The following is a 13,482-nucleotide window of genomic DNA, read 5'->3' on the forward strand; positions in this document are numbered from 1 at the left end:
TATACTCATAGATGGCAGATAGTGGGTGGAGGTGGAAGAGGAGCCAAAAACAGGGTGGGAGGATGGAGGTACTGAAAGTCTATTTTGGTGAACACAGAGCTCCAACATCTCAGACTTTTCTCCAGGAAAAATACGTCGATTATGTGGGTGGAAGGAAGGAAGGATGGATGGACGGACAGGAAAATGGTTAGATGGACAAGTGGATGGATAGACAAATGTAGTAACCCTTTTCCCAAAAGCCAGCCACCTACTCATTGACACTTAGGTAAGTCCTGTCCAGCAACAGTCCTCCCCTACATACCCAAGACTCTCCAGGGGTTCCATATTCAGGAGTTAGCTCTCCAGGCACAACAGCAGAGGAAACCTACACCCAATTTCTAGACATATTAACCCACCCAGCCATTCTTAAAATGATTAGACTGCAAGATCAGGCAGCATGTGAAGAAAACCATCTGAATGAAGGAAATGGGCCAGATAAGAGAAACTGATAATTCAACAGATCTTTCAGAGAGGTGTGGGGGTTGTGGTATCTCAGGAAATATCAAAACAAGACAAAAGACCCTTGATGAGATTTAACACATTACTGCATCCATCAAACATATCATCGTGGCTGGCTCCTTCCCTTCCTTCAGATCCACATTCCAAAGTCACCATATCAGCAAGGTCTTTCCTGTCTGCACTTTATAAAATAACAACCCTTCCCCAATCTCCCCTGTCAGTCCTGCCGTTCCCAAGCCACCTCACCTGCATCTTGTCCCCATAGAAGTCAGCACTACATGGTGACATACTAAGCATTGACTTACTTGTTCATTTGCTGTGGGTCAGCCTACAGAAGACATCTCAGCTCCACGAGAACAGTGGATTTGCTCCCTATTAGAGCTCTAGGGCTTAAAACAGTGTCTGGCATATAGTAGGTTATAAGTCAGTAAGTGCAAAACTAATGATTTGTTTTTTAAAAAAGGAATAGTTTGCAAGGAAAAGAGAACAGAGACTAAGAACTCTTGGAAGTAAAACATATGCTTTCCTAAAATAAATAATTTCATAGGCCTGGCACAGTGCCTCATGCCTGTAATCCCAGCACTTTGGGAGGCCGAGGAGGGTGGATCGCCTGAGGTGAGGAGTTCAAGACCAGCCTAGCCAAGATGGTGAAACCCTGTCTCTACTAAAAATACAAAAATTAGCCGGGCATGGTGGTGCATGCCTGTAATCCCAGCTACTCCAGAGGTTGAGGCAGGAGAATCTCTTGAACCTGGGGGACAGAGGTTGCAGTGAGCCAAGATCGCACCATTTCACTCCAGCCTCAGTGAAAGAGCGAAGCTCCATCTCGTGAGGGAAAAAAAAAAAAAAAAAAGAATTTAATAGAAGGTTGGGAAATTTCCCAGAACAAGGAGCAAAAAGATAAACAGAAGAAAGTACAAGAGACATCAAGGGCATCAACATTCAACCGATTCCAGAAAAAGAAAAACATGCAAAACCAAGAGGCAATAACTCAAAGAAAAATGGCCAGCTCTGTTGCACAACTAAGAACTCATCTTACGGGCTGGCTGGCTCCTGCTCGCCCCTTCAGATCCATTCTCTACCCTTCTCCACTCCACTCAATGCCCCGGGAGGCAGGCTCACATGGACCTTGGCTCTTTGCCCTCTGGCTTCCAGCTGGGCTTAGCCAATGGGCAGCAGCTGCTACAGAAGGGGAGGGGATGGAGATCAGGGTTCTTCCCACAGTCGCTCCCCGCAGGCTTGCAGCTGGCAGGCTGAGCCCCTCTCCAAGCTTCCTCTTGTGCCTTCTCTATGGTCTGAGGATGTTACTGGAGCTGGGTTATCTAAGTACCCCAAGGTCTTGCACTGCCCTCTCTGGTCTCCCACTTCCGCCCACACTTTGCAAATTTAAAAATATCATTCAACATGAAGTTTTGAGATACATATAGATTTTTTAAAAGATTTAAATATACACAATAAAAATTATGTTAAAAATGTGAATCATACGAATGTTAAAAAAGTCAATACTCAAGGATAATCATCAAAGATTTCTTATCATACCACAACTGTGGAGTTGATCCAAATGATTACCATCAGTGTGGCGGTGTTAAGAATATGCATACAACAATATGCCATACGAATGTTAACATAAATAAATTCTTGACAAGTTATCCTATGTTGAGTGGACATCTGTTTTCTGCTGAGACCATAACTGATAAATCAAAAGCCTAAAGGAATCTACTAAGCAGCATAAAAACGTATGAATAAAAAATAGTTCATTTAAGATATCTTGTACAATTTTAGCACACCAAGAATCCAGAGAGTCTAACAGCTGCTAGAGAGAGGGAGCAGATTTCCTACAAAGCATACTAATGAGACCAGCATCAGACTTCTCAGCAACAACTCCTGATATTTTCCTTTGAGTCTAGAAGTCTAAATCCAATCAACTTACCAACTCAGCTTCAAGGAAAATAAATATAGATTCAGAAATGCAAAAACTCAAAAAGTGTCTATGCTTTTTCTTAGAAAGTTATTTGAGGATTTACTCCAGTCGAAGAAGGATAATATCAGGAAAGAGGAAGATAGCAAATTCAAGAAGAATGACTTTAATCTCATAAGGAAACTGCAGAAGAAAAGTGCTACAGTGAATCTAGAAAGCTGCCCATCTAAACTAGAAGTGCAGTGATTGTACTCACAGTAGGTCTTCAAGAAAAACAGAGTGAATGATATCAGAGACACAGTGTAAAAGTTACATTCTCTTTAGACAATAATAAAAAAGATAACTAGAAAATATATAAAAATAAAGAACCTGTGCAAGAAAATCAAGCTCATAATGGGAAGCAAATAAAAATGCAACGCAATTATGAGGAACTGAATAAGATAAAAAATAAAATTGTTTCCATTGATGCTAGAAACATTCTCTGTCTAGTAACCAGGGTCATACCAGGGTCATGACCCAGGACCTGTAAAGAAGGAAATATAAGATTAACATAATACCTGATTCCACAGGGTATGAGTTTTCAAAGTCATAATAGTGTATGTTCTGTGAAGATTTTCTACTTCTTGTATTAACTGATAAAAATAAAAAAGTAATTTCAAAGTAGACTGTAAATCTTATCAGCCTTGACAATGTGAAAATAAAGAACCAATAAAAACTGGGAGAAGAGAGAAGATTAGGCACAATATTATAGAAATTGGACATCAAGAGATGCTTTTAAAAGTTAATAAATTCGGCTTTTAAAAATTTTTTAGGGCACTGAAACTATTCTGTGTAATACTATAATGGTGCAACATGCTATTACGCATTTGAAAAATGTATAACACAAAGAGTGAACTATAAGGCAAATTTAGACTTTAATTGATAATAATATATCAATATTGGCTTACCGATTGTAACAAATGTACCAAGGCAAGATGTTCATCACAGGAAAAACAGTGGGCATGGGAAGGGAGTACATGGGAATTCAGCACTTTCTGCTCAGTTTTTCTGTGCCTAAAATTGCTCTAAAAATAATGTCTATTTAATTATCAATGTGGACTTTGAGAAATGTCACATTTTGACCAGCATTTTGAAAAGAATTTGGATGTATTCCCTAAGTAACTCATGTACAGGTCACGGGTCAAATCACACAATAAGATTTCTAATGAAAAACCAGCCTCCCGTGGACCCTTCTGACAGGCAATTCTGGTTCCTGGAGCACTCACCTTCGTTCTCCTAAGCTACCACTCTCGCTCTAAATGAAAGTCTTAACGTCGCTATTGTTTGACTTAGTAATTTCAGAAACAACTTACTGACTCCCTTCTACAAAAAATGAACTTTTGGTTCCCTCATTCCCCTTTACTCAGCTCAATTTTGAATTGTTTTATATTACTTTTTAAATCGCTATATACTACTTTTGGTTCTCAACTATCTTTTTTTGTGTGTGTGTGTTTTTTTTTAATTAAACAGACTCCAGGCTCTCCTGTTTCAGCCTCTCAGCACCTTCCTCTCCCAGATCCTCTTTCCTCCACACCCAACCCCGGCTCCCCACACAGTCATCCTTCAGGTTGGGCCAGTTTTCTAGGTTTCCCTGAACGTAGCATGCACATTGCCACTTCCTTCAGTGCCCCCAGGAGGAAACATCCTCACTCCCGTCCTTCCCCTTTCCAGGTCCCTGAACACCTGGGGCCCACACAGGTGCTGGAGCAGGTGATTCCTCAAACCTCAGGTGCCCGAGAGGCCTCTCACTCCCTGTTCAGTGAAGATGAGTTTCACCTACTGTAGCTAGTCAATGAAGACTTAACTAGTCGAGCAAACACATTAGAAAAGATTAAATCTTTCATTTTTATGTTGGTCAAGGGTGTCTTTTATGCCATATTTATGTTTAAGCTTAATCCTATGTTAATTTATTAAGTAAATGTGTGGTTTCTGTTTTACTTACTGGTTTCGCCCCTGATTTCTGTGATTTTTACAGCCATACTTTGATGTTATTTAGATGTTATTAAATAAACTAAAGTTCCTACAATTTCTTTAAGTATTTTTAGATGGCGAGCTGAGAAAGCAACCGGTATCTAAGAGGAGAAGAAATGGAAGGGAAAAGAGAGGCAAGCCAATGTGGAGAACGTGGCTTGGTTTGGGTATTGTATTGGAAGCAGACAAGTGTTGTGCAAGAAAGGTTGCATAGTGACTCTGAAGATGCCAGATGTCAGCCTCGTAATTTTCCCCATTTGTGGAAGCTGAAGGATTCTGAGGGGTCCCCAGTACTTCTTCTTCTTTTTTTTTTTTTTTTTTTTTTTTTTGAGACAGAGTCTCACTCTGTCACCCAGGCTGGAGTGCGGTGGTGCAATCTTGGCTCACTGCAGCCTCCACCTCCTGGGTTCAAGCGATTCTTGTGTCTCAGCCTCCCGAGTAGCTGGGACTACAGGTGCATGCCACCACATCCAGCTAATTTTTGTATTTTCAGTAGAGAAAAGGTTTCACCATGTTGGCCAGGCTGGTCTCAAACACCTGACCTTAAGTGATCCACCCTCATCAGCCCTCCAAAATGGTTGGATTACTGGCGTAAGCCACTGCACCCAGCCTCCAGTTGTACTGCTGACAGCAAGAATGTTGACAACTATCAGTCCCTCCGAGGTTGTCTCATGCACAGCTCCGAGAAGGTGAGGCATGGTCCCAACAGTTCACACACCATTGCCTCCAGTGCTTTTAATCAGTGCTAAGAAGCTTCCTGCAAAATTGGCACTAATTACACATCCTGAAGAAACAGGTATTTGGTTTAATGCAGGCCTGAACCAGTGCAGCTATAAGGAATTGTTGCCTCCTCCTGCTCAGAGAGAACACCTGTCTGTCTTCATGGTCAAGCAAAGCTGGGGTCATGAAGGATCCAACACAGGAGGCAGTTGATGCAGGGAGGGCTGCAGCCAACTGTGAGATGCAAAGGGGTAAACCGCCAACTGCAATGCTGCATCACGGGGCTGTTCTCACAATCCCTCACTCCTGTCCCCCTCGGCCCTTCTCCAAATAGGTCCAGCTTCTCCCCAGACACCAGAACCCAATCCAGTACATGAGAGAGCCAGCACCCCTATGGGAGTGTCTTCCTGCTGATGCAGCTCCTGTCACTGTCTCTGCTGGTTCCATCTCGCCTTGACCCTCTGTTACTGGAAAGGGGTCCAGACCGAGACCCTAAAAGAGGGTTCTTGCATCTCATGCAAGAAAGAATTCAGAGCAAGTCCACAGGGTAAAGTGAAAGCAACATTATTAGCAAGAGGAGTAAAGTGAAAGCAAGTTTATAAGCAAGAGAAGTAAAGAAACAAAAGAATGGCTACTTCATAGATAGAGCAAGTCATTCTCAAAAGCAAGAGGAGGAATGAGTCCAACTTAGGTACAATGTTTGTTTAGATGTAACATAACTGATATGGTTTGGCTCTCTGTGCCCACCCAAATCTCATGTTGCATTGTAATCTCCAATGTTTGGGGAGGGACCTGGTGGGAGGTGATTGGACAACAGGGGTTGATTTCCCCTTTACTGTTCTGGTGATAATGAGTGAGTTCTCTGAAATCTGGTTGTTTAAAAGTGTGGGCACTTCCCCCTTTACTCTCTCTCCTGCTCTGCTGTAGTAAGATATACCTGCTTCCCCTTCACCTTCCACCATGATTGTAAAGTTTCCCAAGGCCTCCCAGCCATGACTCCTGTACAGCCTGAGAAACTGTGAGTCAATTAAACCACTTTTCTTCATAAATGACTCAGTCTCAGATAGTTATTTATGGCAGTGTGAGAATGGACTGATGCAATAACAAAACAAAACAGCACGGGGAGGTGTGCTGTATGGCAAGGGCTCATGACAAACGATTGTTAATCTTTTTGTAACTAGTGTCTTCCACAAGAATCTCTATCATTATTTTTAAAGCAGAATTTATTCTTAAATTAAGAATGACTTTACCCCTAAGATATCAGAACATCAGGCCATTTCCTGAGTCTGTGAAGTCCTGGGTCTGTTCAGTAAACATTATTATCCTGTTTCTTTAACCATAAACATCTTGTGACTAGGAATGCCTAACCTCCTAGGAATGCAGCCCAGGAGGTCTCAGCCTCATTTTACCCAGCGCTTATTTAAGATGGGGGTCACTGTGGTTCAAATGCCTTTGACATCTCAGCTCCAGATGCTGTTTTACCTTTTTTTTACCCCTTCACCTCATGTCCCAGATACTTACTTCCTGGTTCTTATGTCAGTGGCCCAAACACCTGCTGACTTTGCTTCACAGATGCCCTACATCACCCTACACCATGCTCTTGGAAGCTCTTGGCTCCCCCTTTCCCTCCCTGGAGGCATCCTAGGGGCCAATAGGATAATGAGGCTCCACCTAGCGCTATTCTGCAGATGCAGCACCAGGAGCACCAAATGGGAGGCAGGGCTGCTAACTCGACTTGGAACCTTGCAAGTTATCGTTCCACATCACCAAAAGTGGGACCAGCAGAGGCATCCTTTAACCTATTTCCCATTTCAATCTCATGCCCCAGTTGATCTTATTGGCCATTGTCCGATTGATTAATTATTCAAGGGACTGAGTCTGACTGCGTGCTTACTGAGGACAGAGGACAAACTCCTCACTGGGAATTTCAATATCCCTTAAAATGCGACCCTTGTAAAAGACTGGTTACATCATGTTATGAACTGAATTAGGGCCCCTTCGCCAATGTTGATTTTAAACCCCCAACACATAGCACCTCAAAATGTAACTGTATTTGGAGATAGGGTCTTCAAAGAGGTAATTGCATTAACACGAGGCTCTTAGGGTGGGCCCTAGTCCAATGGGACTGGCGCTGTAATACGAGGACATTAAGACACACAGAAAATGCACCAGGGGTGCCCAGCAGGGGAAAGCCCGCAGGTAGAGGCAGCAAAAGGATGGCGGTCTGCAAGCCAGTGAGAAGCCCTGCAGGAAGCCAACCCTGCTGACCCCTAGATCGCGGACTCCAGCCTCCAACGCTGTTTGAGTAAATACATTTCTGTTGTCTAAGTCACCAGATGGTGGCATTTTGTTATAGCAGCCCTAGAAACCAACACACATCTTTCCACCCACACACCAGCAAACCAGGCTGCCCATCATTTCCGGGAGACGCTTAGGCTTCCCTGCTTTTCTTACCCTTTCTCAAACCATTCCTTTACTTTTGGAGTGCCCTCCTTTCCACTGCCCTAGTAACGCTGCCTGGGAGAGCCCTAGAGTCCCCAAGCCCACCATGTCCTCATGTTCTCTGATTACATTGTGGGGTACACTCACTCCCCTGCAGACTGCTCACATGACCTGGGAGAACCTCCCACAGATGCAGCCCTGGAGCAAATGTATTTTATTCATTCGTTCACATAACTGGCTTTCATGGAGCCAGAACCTCAGGCTCTGTTCTGCGTCTTGGATGACAGTCACCAGTTCACTTGGTTTATGCCCCTTACTCTATGCCACAGAGAGCCTTATCTCACACTCCTTTCTACAGTGCCCTGCAGCCTCGGGCACTGTGCTCTGCCCCTGCCAGCATGCGTGTAGGGGACAGCCGTCATTCTGATTGTCCAGGCCCCCTTCTATCCAAGAGCAGCTTCCCCCTTAGGGGCTCCTCCTCCTCCCACACTATAGGCTTTCATAGGAGTGGCCTTAGTCTAGTTCATGGGGGCCTGCACCCCTGCTCCCAGCACCAATAAGCTACCACTCTGGGCTTCCTGATTCAGGACTAGGGTGGCAACAGGCTGAATTCTCTCAGTGCCTAAAATAGTAAGATGTGCAGCCCAGGCTGGTGCCTCCATTCACCATAATAGGCAGAGGCAGCAGTCCCGAGAGAGGCAAAGGAGAAAGTGGAGATGGGATTGGGGAGGACAGGGAGCAAAAGAAGCCAGAGAGAGACAAAAGCCGAGGGGAGGGCTGGAAGAGAGTCCAGAGAGGGATCCAGTGCTCGCAGCACCATTTCCAGAGCTCATACCTCATTTCTTCTTCTCAAAATGCTCCATTTCTCCTGGGGTATCGGACAGCCCCCCTCCCTACCCCTCCCAGGGCCCTCCAGTGATTCCCTTCCTATAGGGAGCCAGACGTTTCATTCACTTTTAACCCAACAACTCCTTTTCTATTTCAAGGCACTTAACATATTCTCTAAATTGAATTTAACTTCAGTTGTTTTTGAAGAAATGGAGCGAATTTCACAATAATGACAACAATTTCATTACCTTCCCAGACACACTTCTGCTCATCAGATGTCCCAGCACATAGTGTCCACAGATGGGAGATCAAGGAAGGTCCGATGCATCAGTCGTTTATATACAAATGGCAGCACTAAATGCTTGGAAACCTGCGGATAAACATTCCATTTGATTTTTGTGAAGAAACTCATTTGATTTGTGGCACCAGATTGTCTCACAACACACCGTTATGGATGATCCAAAGGTCATTTTTCAGTTGCTGAGGCTCAGAACTCCCAGTGGAAAGAGTAGTGTCCACAAGAACACGTTTCCTTGTCAGTCAATCTGGAAGAGGCTTCCTTTCCAACTCCCCACGTTGTAAAGAGTGGGTAAGGTTAATGGGTTCACATCTGAAAAGTGGCTCCGAGCCCAGTGATGAAACGCAGTAAATAAATATATGTTGTTCTTCACGTTATGAATTGTTTAGAGGAAAGATGGATTCAGGAAACAAGCTTTCATCCCTCCCTTAATATTTTGAACGGTTTCACTAAAGCCACCCATGGGTGGGGAGACTGTAGGAACAAGGATGTGAGGAAGGCGGATTGGGGCAATCTCCACTGATGCAGTGGATGGAACAGTGGGCTGCCACTCCTGCCTCTGGCCAGATGCCAGGCCACTGAGAGCAAAGAGCAAGGATTAATTCCTATGCACGTGTTACAGCCACACATAAAATTTGGCCCGGTAACCACAGACCAGTGCCAAAATCTGTTTAGTTCATTTAAATTTTTGTATTTATTTTAATTAAGCACTAGCAGAATGCCATTTGCAGTGGCATATTGAATACCTTTGTAATTAACAATACCGAGCCAGAGAGATAGGCTTCCTCTGCATTCTTTTAATTAACTGAAACAGTTCAAGGACAGAATCAGCAATGATTTCTTTCTGGATGCAGAATATGGGGGCTAGGAAATATGTCCTTCATTAGAAAAAGGTGTAATTTTTCAAAATTCTAAAATCTATCAGAATGTATTTCCATTTTTGTAAACATTATCAGAAGGAAGAAAGCTTAACAAATGTAATGCATTCAGTATTTTGAGTTATAACAGAAACTTTATGCAGTGGAGAAGTAAGGCAGAATTTCTGATATGCTGGAATGGAATGAATAATAGTAATGATTCCACCCACTATGAGTCACACGGGTCCTGGCTGCCACTTGAAATCCAAAATTCCGGTCCCAACTTTATCCTCGAGGCTTCCTATAAGTAGACAGGATGCATTTTATAATCCCCAGCCCTCTTGCCCTCTTTCCTTTGTGTTGCCATTGTTCCTTTTTCTTTAACACCTCCTAAAACCTTCCAACATTTGAAGTGTTTAAGGGAAATACGTTTTTTTCTGTTGATCTGTTGAACTGGAATTAATCTCCCTACATATGTTAGATGCTGTTTCTGCTTCTGTTTGAAGGAGCAGGCATTCCTCTTCTGGGTGAAAATCAGCTCTCATGGAAATCGATGTGGGTGAAAATCAGCTCTCACGGACATTGATGTGACTGAAGGGGAGATTCAAGGGCAGGAAAGCAAAAGGAAGACTCAGCTCCAAGGAAGGGTCTTGCTGGGGGGCCGGTGAGGGGGCTCAACTTCAGGCCCATTCTAGGCTTATCCTGGAGTCCAGAGTGAGGATCAATCAATTTGGAGTGCTAACGCTACTTCTCCACTGGGTTGGAAACATTAGCACGTCTTCAGCACCACCGGTGGGTGTGCGGCAGTGAGGAGCACACTTGTGCAACTGTTCCTGTTGCACCAGGAACAGCAATGGCCCCTGCCTTTCCCTCAGAGAATAGAACCCACTCACCAGCCCCTATCCACCCTAGCCCACCCCAGTGCCACCGCGTCACCATTTCTCACTGAAAGATGGCAGATACAACATCATTGAATATCCTCAGCTGCTACTGCACACAAAGAAACCAACCCGTTCTTTTGCCAAATGCATCCTCCCTTTAAAAACCAGAGAAGTACACTCTTGCTCTTGCTTACTGCGAGAGGAGCCATCCCGAGCATGTAGGAGTGTGGGGTGTTGTGATTCATGCTGTCTGTGCTACATATAAACTCCTGAGATTCAGCAAAATTTCTTTTTTCATTTGCTGAGTTCAACAACCTGGTCTCTTTCTCCCTCTTCCGAGCCACGACTCCGAACAGAATTTTCACAGATGCGAACTGCCAAGTGAAATCCCTTCAATATTAAATTCCACAACCATCATAAAAAGGGGAATCATTTGCTGCTCTAAGGAAATGAGATATATTTTAAATTGAATACCCTCATGAATATGCTAACAAGGCCTGAGCAGTTTAATAATAATAACAGACCTTGTCTTCATGTAGCCTCTTTCCCCAGTGAAGACTGACAGCACTTACTGGGGGCATGGGGAGCTTGGAAGAACACAATTACTCTATTTTATAAGTGAGACCAGGAAAACCATCTCTCCCTGCAAACCAAGCTGCAGGCACCTCCAATCTGTTCATTCTTCCCTCAAAATAACAGGACCTAGGAATCCTTTCACTCTTTGGCAAGCTCTTCCATGGGGCTCTTCCTTGGACCTTGATAGTTTGACTGTGTCCCCACCCAAATCTCATCTTGAATTGTAACTCCCACAATTTCCACTTGTCATGAGAGGAACCTAGTAGGAAGTAACTGAATCATGGGGGCAGGTCTTTCTCATGCTGTTCTCATGATAGTGAATAAGTCTCATGAGATCTGATGGTTTTATAAGGGGGAGTTTCCCTGCACAAGCTCCCTCTTCGCCTGCTGCCATCCATGTAAGATGTGACTTGCTCCACCTTGCTTTTCACCATGATTGTGAGGCTTTCCCAGCCATGTGGAACAGTAAGTCCATTAAACCTCTTCCTTTTGCAAATTGCCCAGTCTTGGGTATGTCTTTATCTGCAGCATGAAAATGGACTAATGCAGACTTTATCCCAATTATAACAGCTCTGGGAGCAGCCCGTGTGCCAGGATCACCTCAGGTGTGAAGATGGCAGAGAAGAGGCACTCATCCCCTTCCCTTGCCAAAGATGGGACTGGGTCTCGTCTCAGCTCAGAAGCCAGGGAAGAGGTTCCTCTGGATGGCTCCCAGGGCAGACATCTCCGGCCACCTCCTGGTGGCCAACTGTGTTGGCTTCTGTTGGAAGGAGCAGGCATCCTTCTCCTGGGTGAAAATCAGCTCTCATGGAAATCGATGTGGCTGAAGGGGAGATACGAGGGCAGGAAAGCAAAAGGAAGACTCAACTCCAAGGAAGGGGCTTGCTGGGGGCCTGGTGAAGGGGCTCAACTTCAGGCCCATTCTAGGCTTATCCTGAGTAGCCTCCCCATGTGACCTTATAGCAGCGAGGCCCCACACTGGAGGCTGGAGACCAGAAACAGACCCCCAAGGGATGGCTCCACAGGGCCCTCAAAGTTCCCAGGAACCTCCCTTGATTGTATTCCAGGATCTGGGGTACAGTGTCTCTTAAATAGAAAGGTGTGCACAATAAATGAATGAATGAATGAATACACATCTGTCTGGATGGATTCTCTGGAAGCTTCTTTGTAGCAAATTTCCTCATTGAGGCTCAAGCAAGTCCTCAGCTTCTGTTTGCATCTTGTGGAGGCAACTCCTTTATCCAGTAAAGACTGACAGCACTCTGTCACCCCCACTGGGAAAACCCAGCTGACCCTGGCTGGCTCCGGCATGTGCAAGCTGTTGGACTTCTGCTCTGTGAACTACATCCAACCTCCTTCCAAAGGAGGGGTGCTCCCGCCTCTGTCTTGGCCTGAGAGGAAGGTCCAGTCTCTTTCCTTAGCATCTTTGGGCTGGTAGAAACCCTGCAGCTCCAAGAGAGGAGGCAGCATTCTCAAACAAGCCCCCAGTAAATTCCTGCGGTGGTAATTTGGCAGCAGATCAATTTATTTTTCATTTCAGGAAAACAAAAGAAAACCAACTGAAAAACACAACGGTGGTCTGGCCTGTAAGTTTGTTTGTCAGATCTTTCAATGGGTACAGTTTGTAAAGGATCATGGGGAGATCATGTAACATAGAGCTAGAGGGAGCAAAAGAGAGAGAGAGATGATTGCAGCCATGCTCACGGAGCCATCCAAGTCCTGCTGTCTTGCCACTGCAGAGATGATGCCGGGCCAGTCTCTGACATCTGATGGTGAAAAGACAGAGGGTGCAGAACTGAGAAACATTGTCCAAGGGGGCAGAAAGGCAGAGGGGTGTGGACCCACCTCCCACCTCCCGGACAACGCAATGGCCCTGGTGTCTTCAAGGCAGCCCACTTATCCCAGCCCTCTCAGTTCCAGGGACCAGCCTGTGAGATAAAAGCCCACAAATGCAGAGCCTGGCTCCCCGACGCCCAGAGGCACCGGCACTGGGAGTGTTTCTGACAAGGCCAGCCTCTCTGGCACTCACTCCTGGCTTGACCCTGGAAGCCATGCCACTGGCCCTTTGTGTGAGGTGAGACAGGCCCATTCCAGCACAGCCTGAGAGGGTGCATGCACCTTCTCTCTTTCCTTTCACCAGGCTCTAATTAGGAGCTGAGCCCACCGTGGCCAATAATGGACATAGATGAATGGCTTTCCCTGGGCCAGGAGATTGTGCCAGGCATCTGGTGGGCCTGGCAGATGCAGGCGCCCTCACAATGCCCCATGTCAGACCATTCAGGCCCAGAAGACAGCCTGGGTGATTAATGAGGTGTGCACCTCCCCCCTGCGCACACTGCAGCCCCATTTGGTGCACCTCATTAGGTCTGCTTTGGGGTGGCCATTAGCACACAAGCATGGGCGTGCTGGGGTCACTGGGATGACAGGCAGAAAGCAAACAAGAACCAGCACCCA

At 45.3% G+C, this 13,482-nt stretch overlaps 1 long non-coding RNA gene across 1 annotated transcript in view; it reads right to left on the reverse strand.

The window, feature by feature from the left end:
* Positions 1-12,606: 12,606 nt before the first annotated feature.
* Positions 12,607-13,482, reverse strand: part of LOC103884926 — an 82,050-nt gene continuing 81,174 nt past the window's right edge. Inside the window, exon 2 of the long non-coding RNA XR_004183630.1 lies at positions 12,607-12,794. This is a non-coding gene — a long non-coding RNA (uncharacterized LOC103884926). The remainder of the gene's footprint in view (positions 12,795-13,482) is intronic.

Source organism: Papio anubis, chromosome 5, assembly GCF_008728515.1.
Source record: "Papio anubis isolate 15944 chromosome 5, Panubis1.0, whole genome shotgun sequence".
NCBI classification, from domain to species: domain Eukaryota; kingdom Metazoa; phylum Chordata; class Mammalia; order Primates; family Cercopithecidae; genus Papio; species Papio anubis.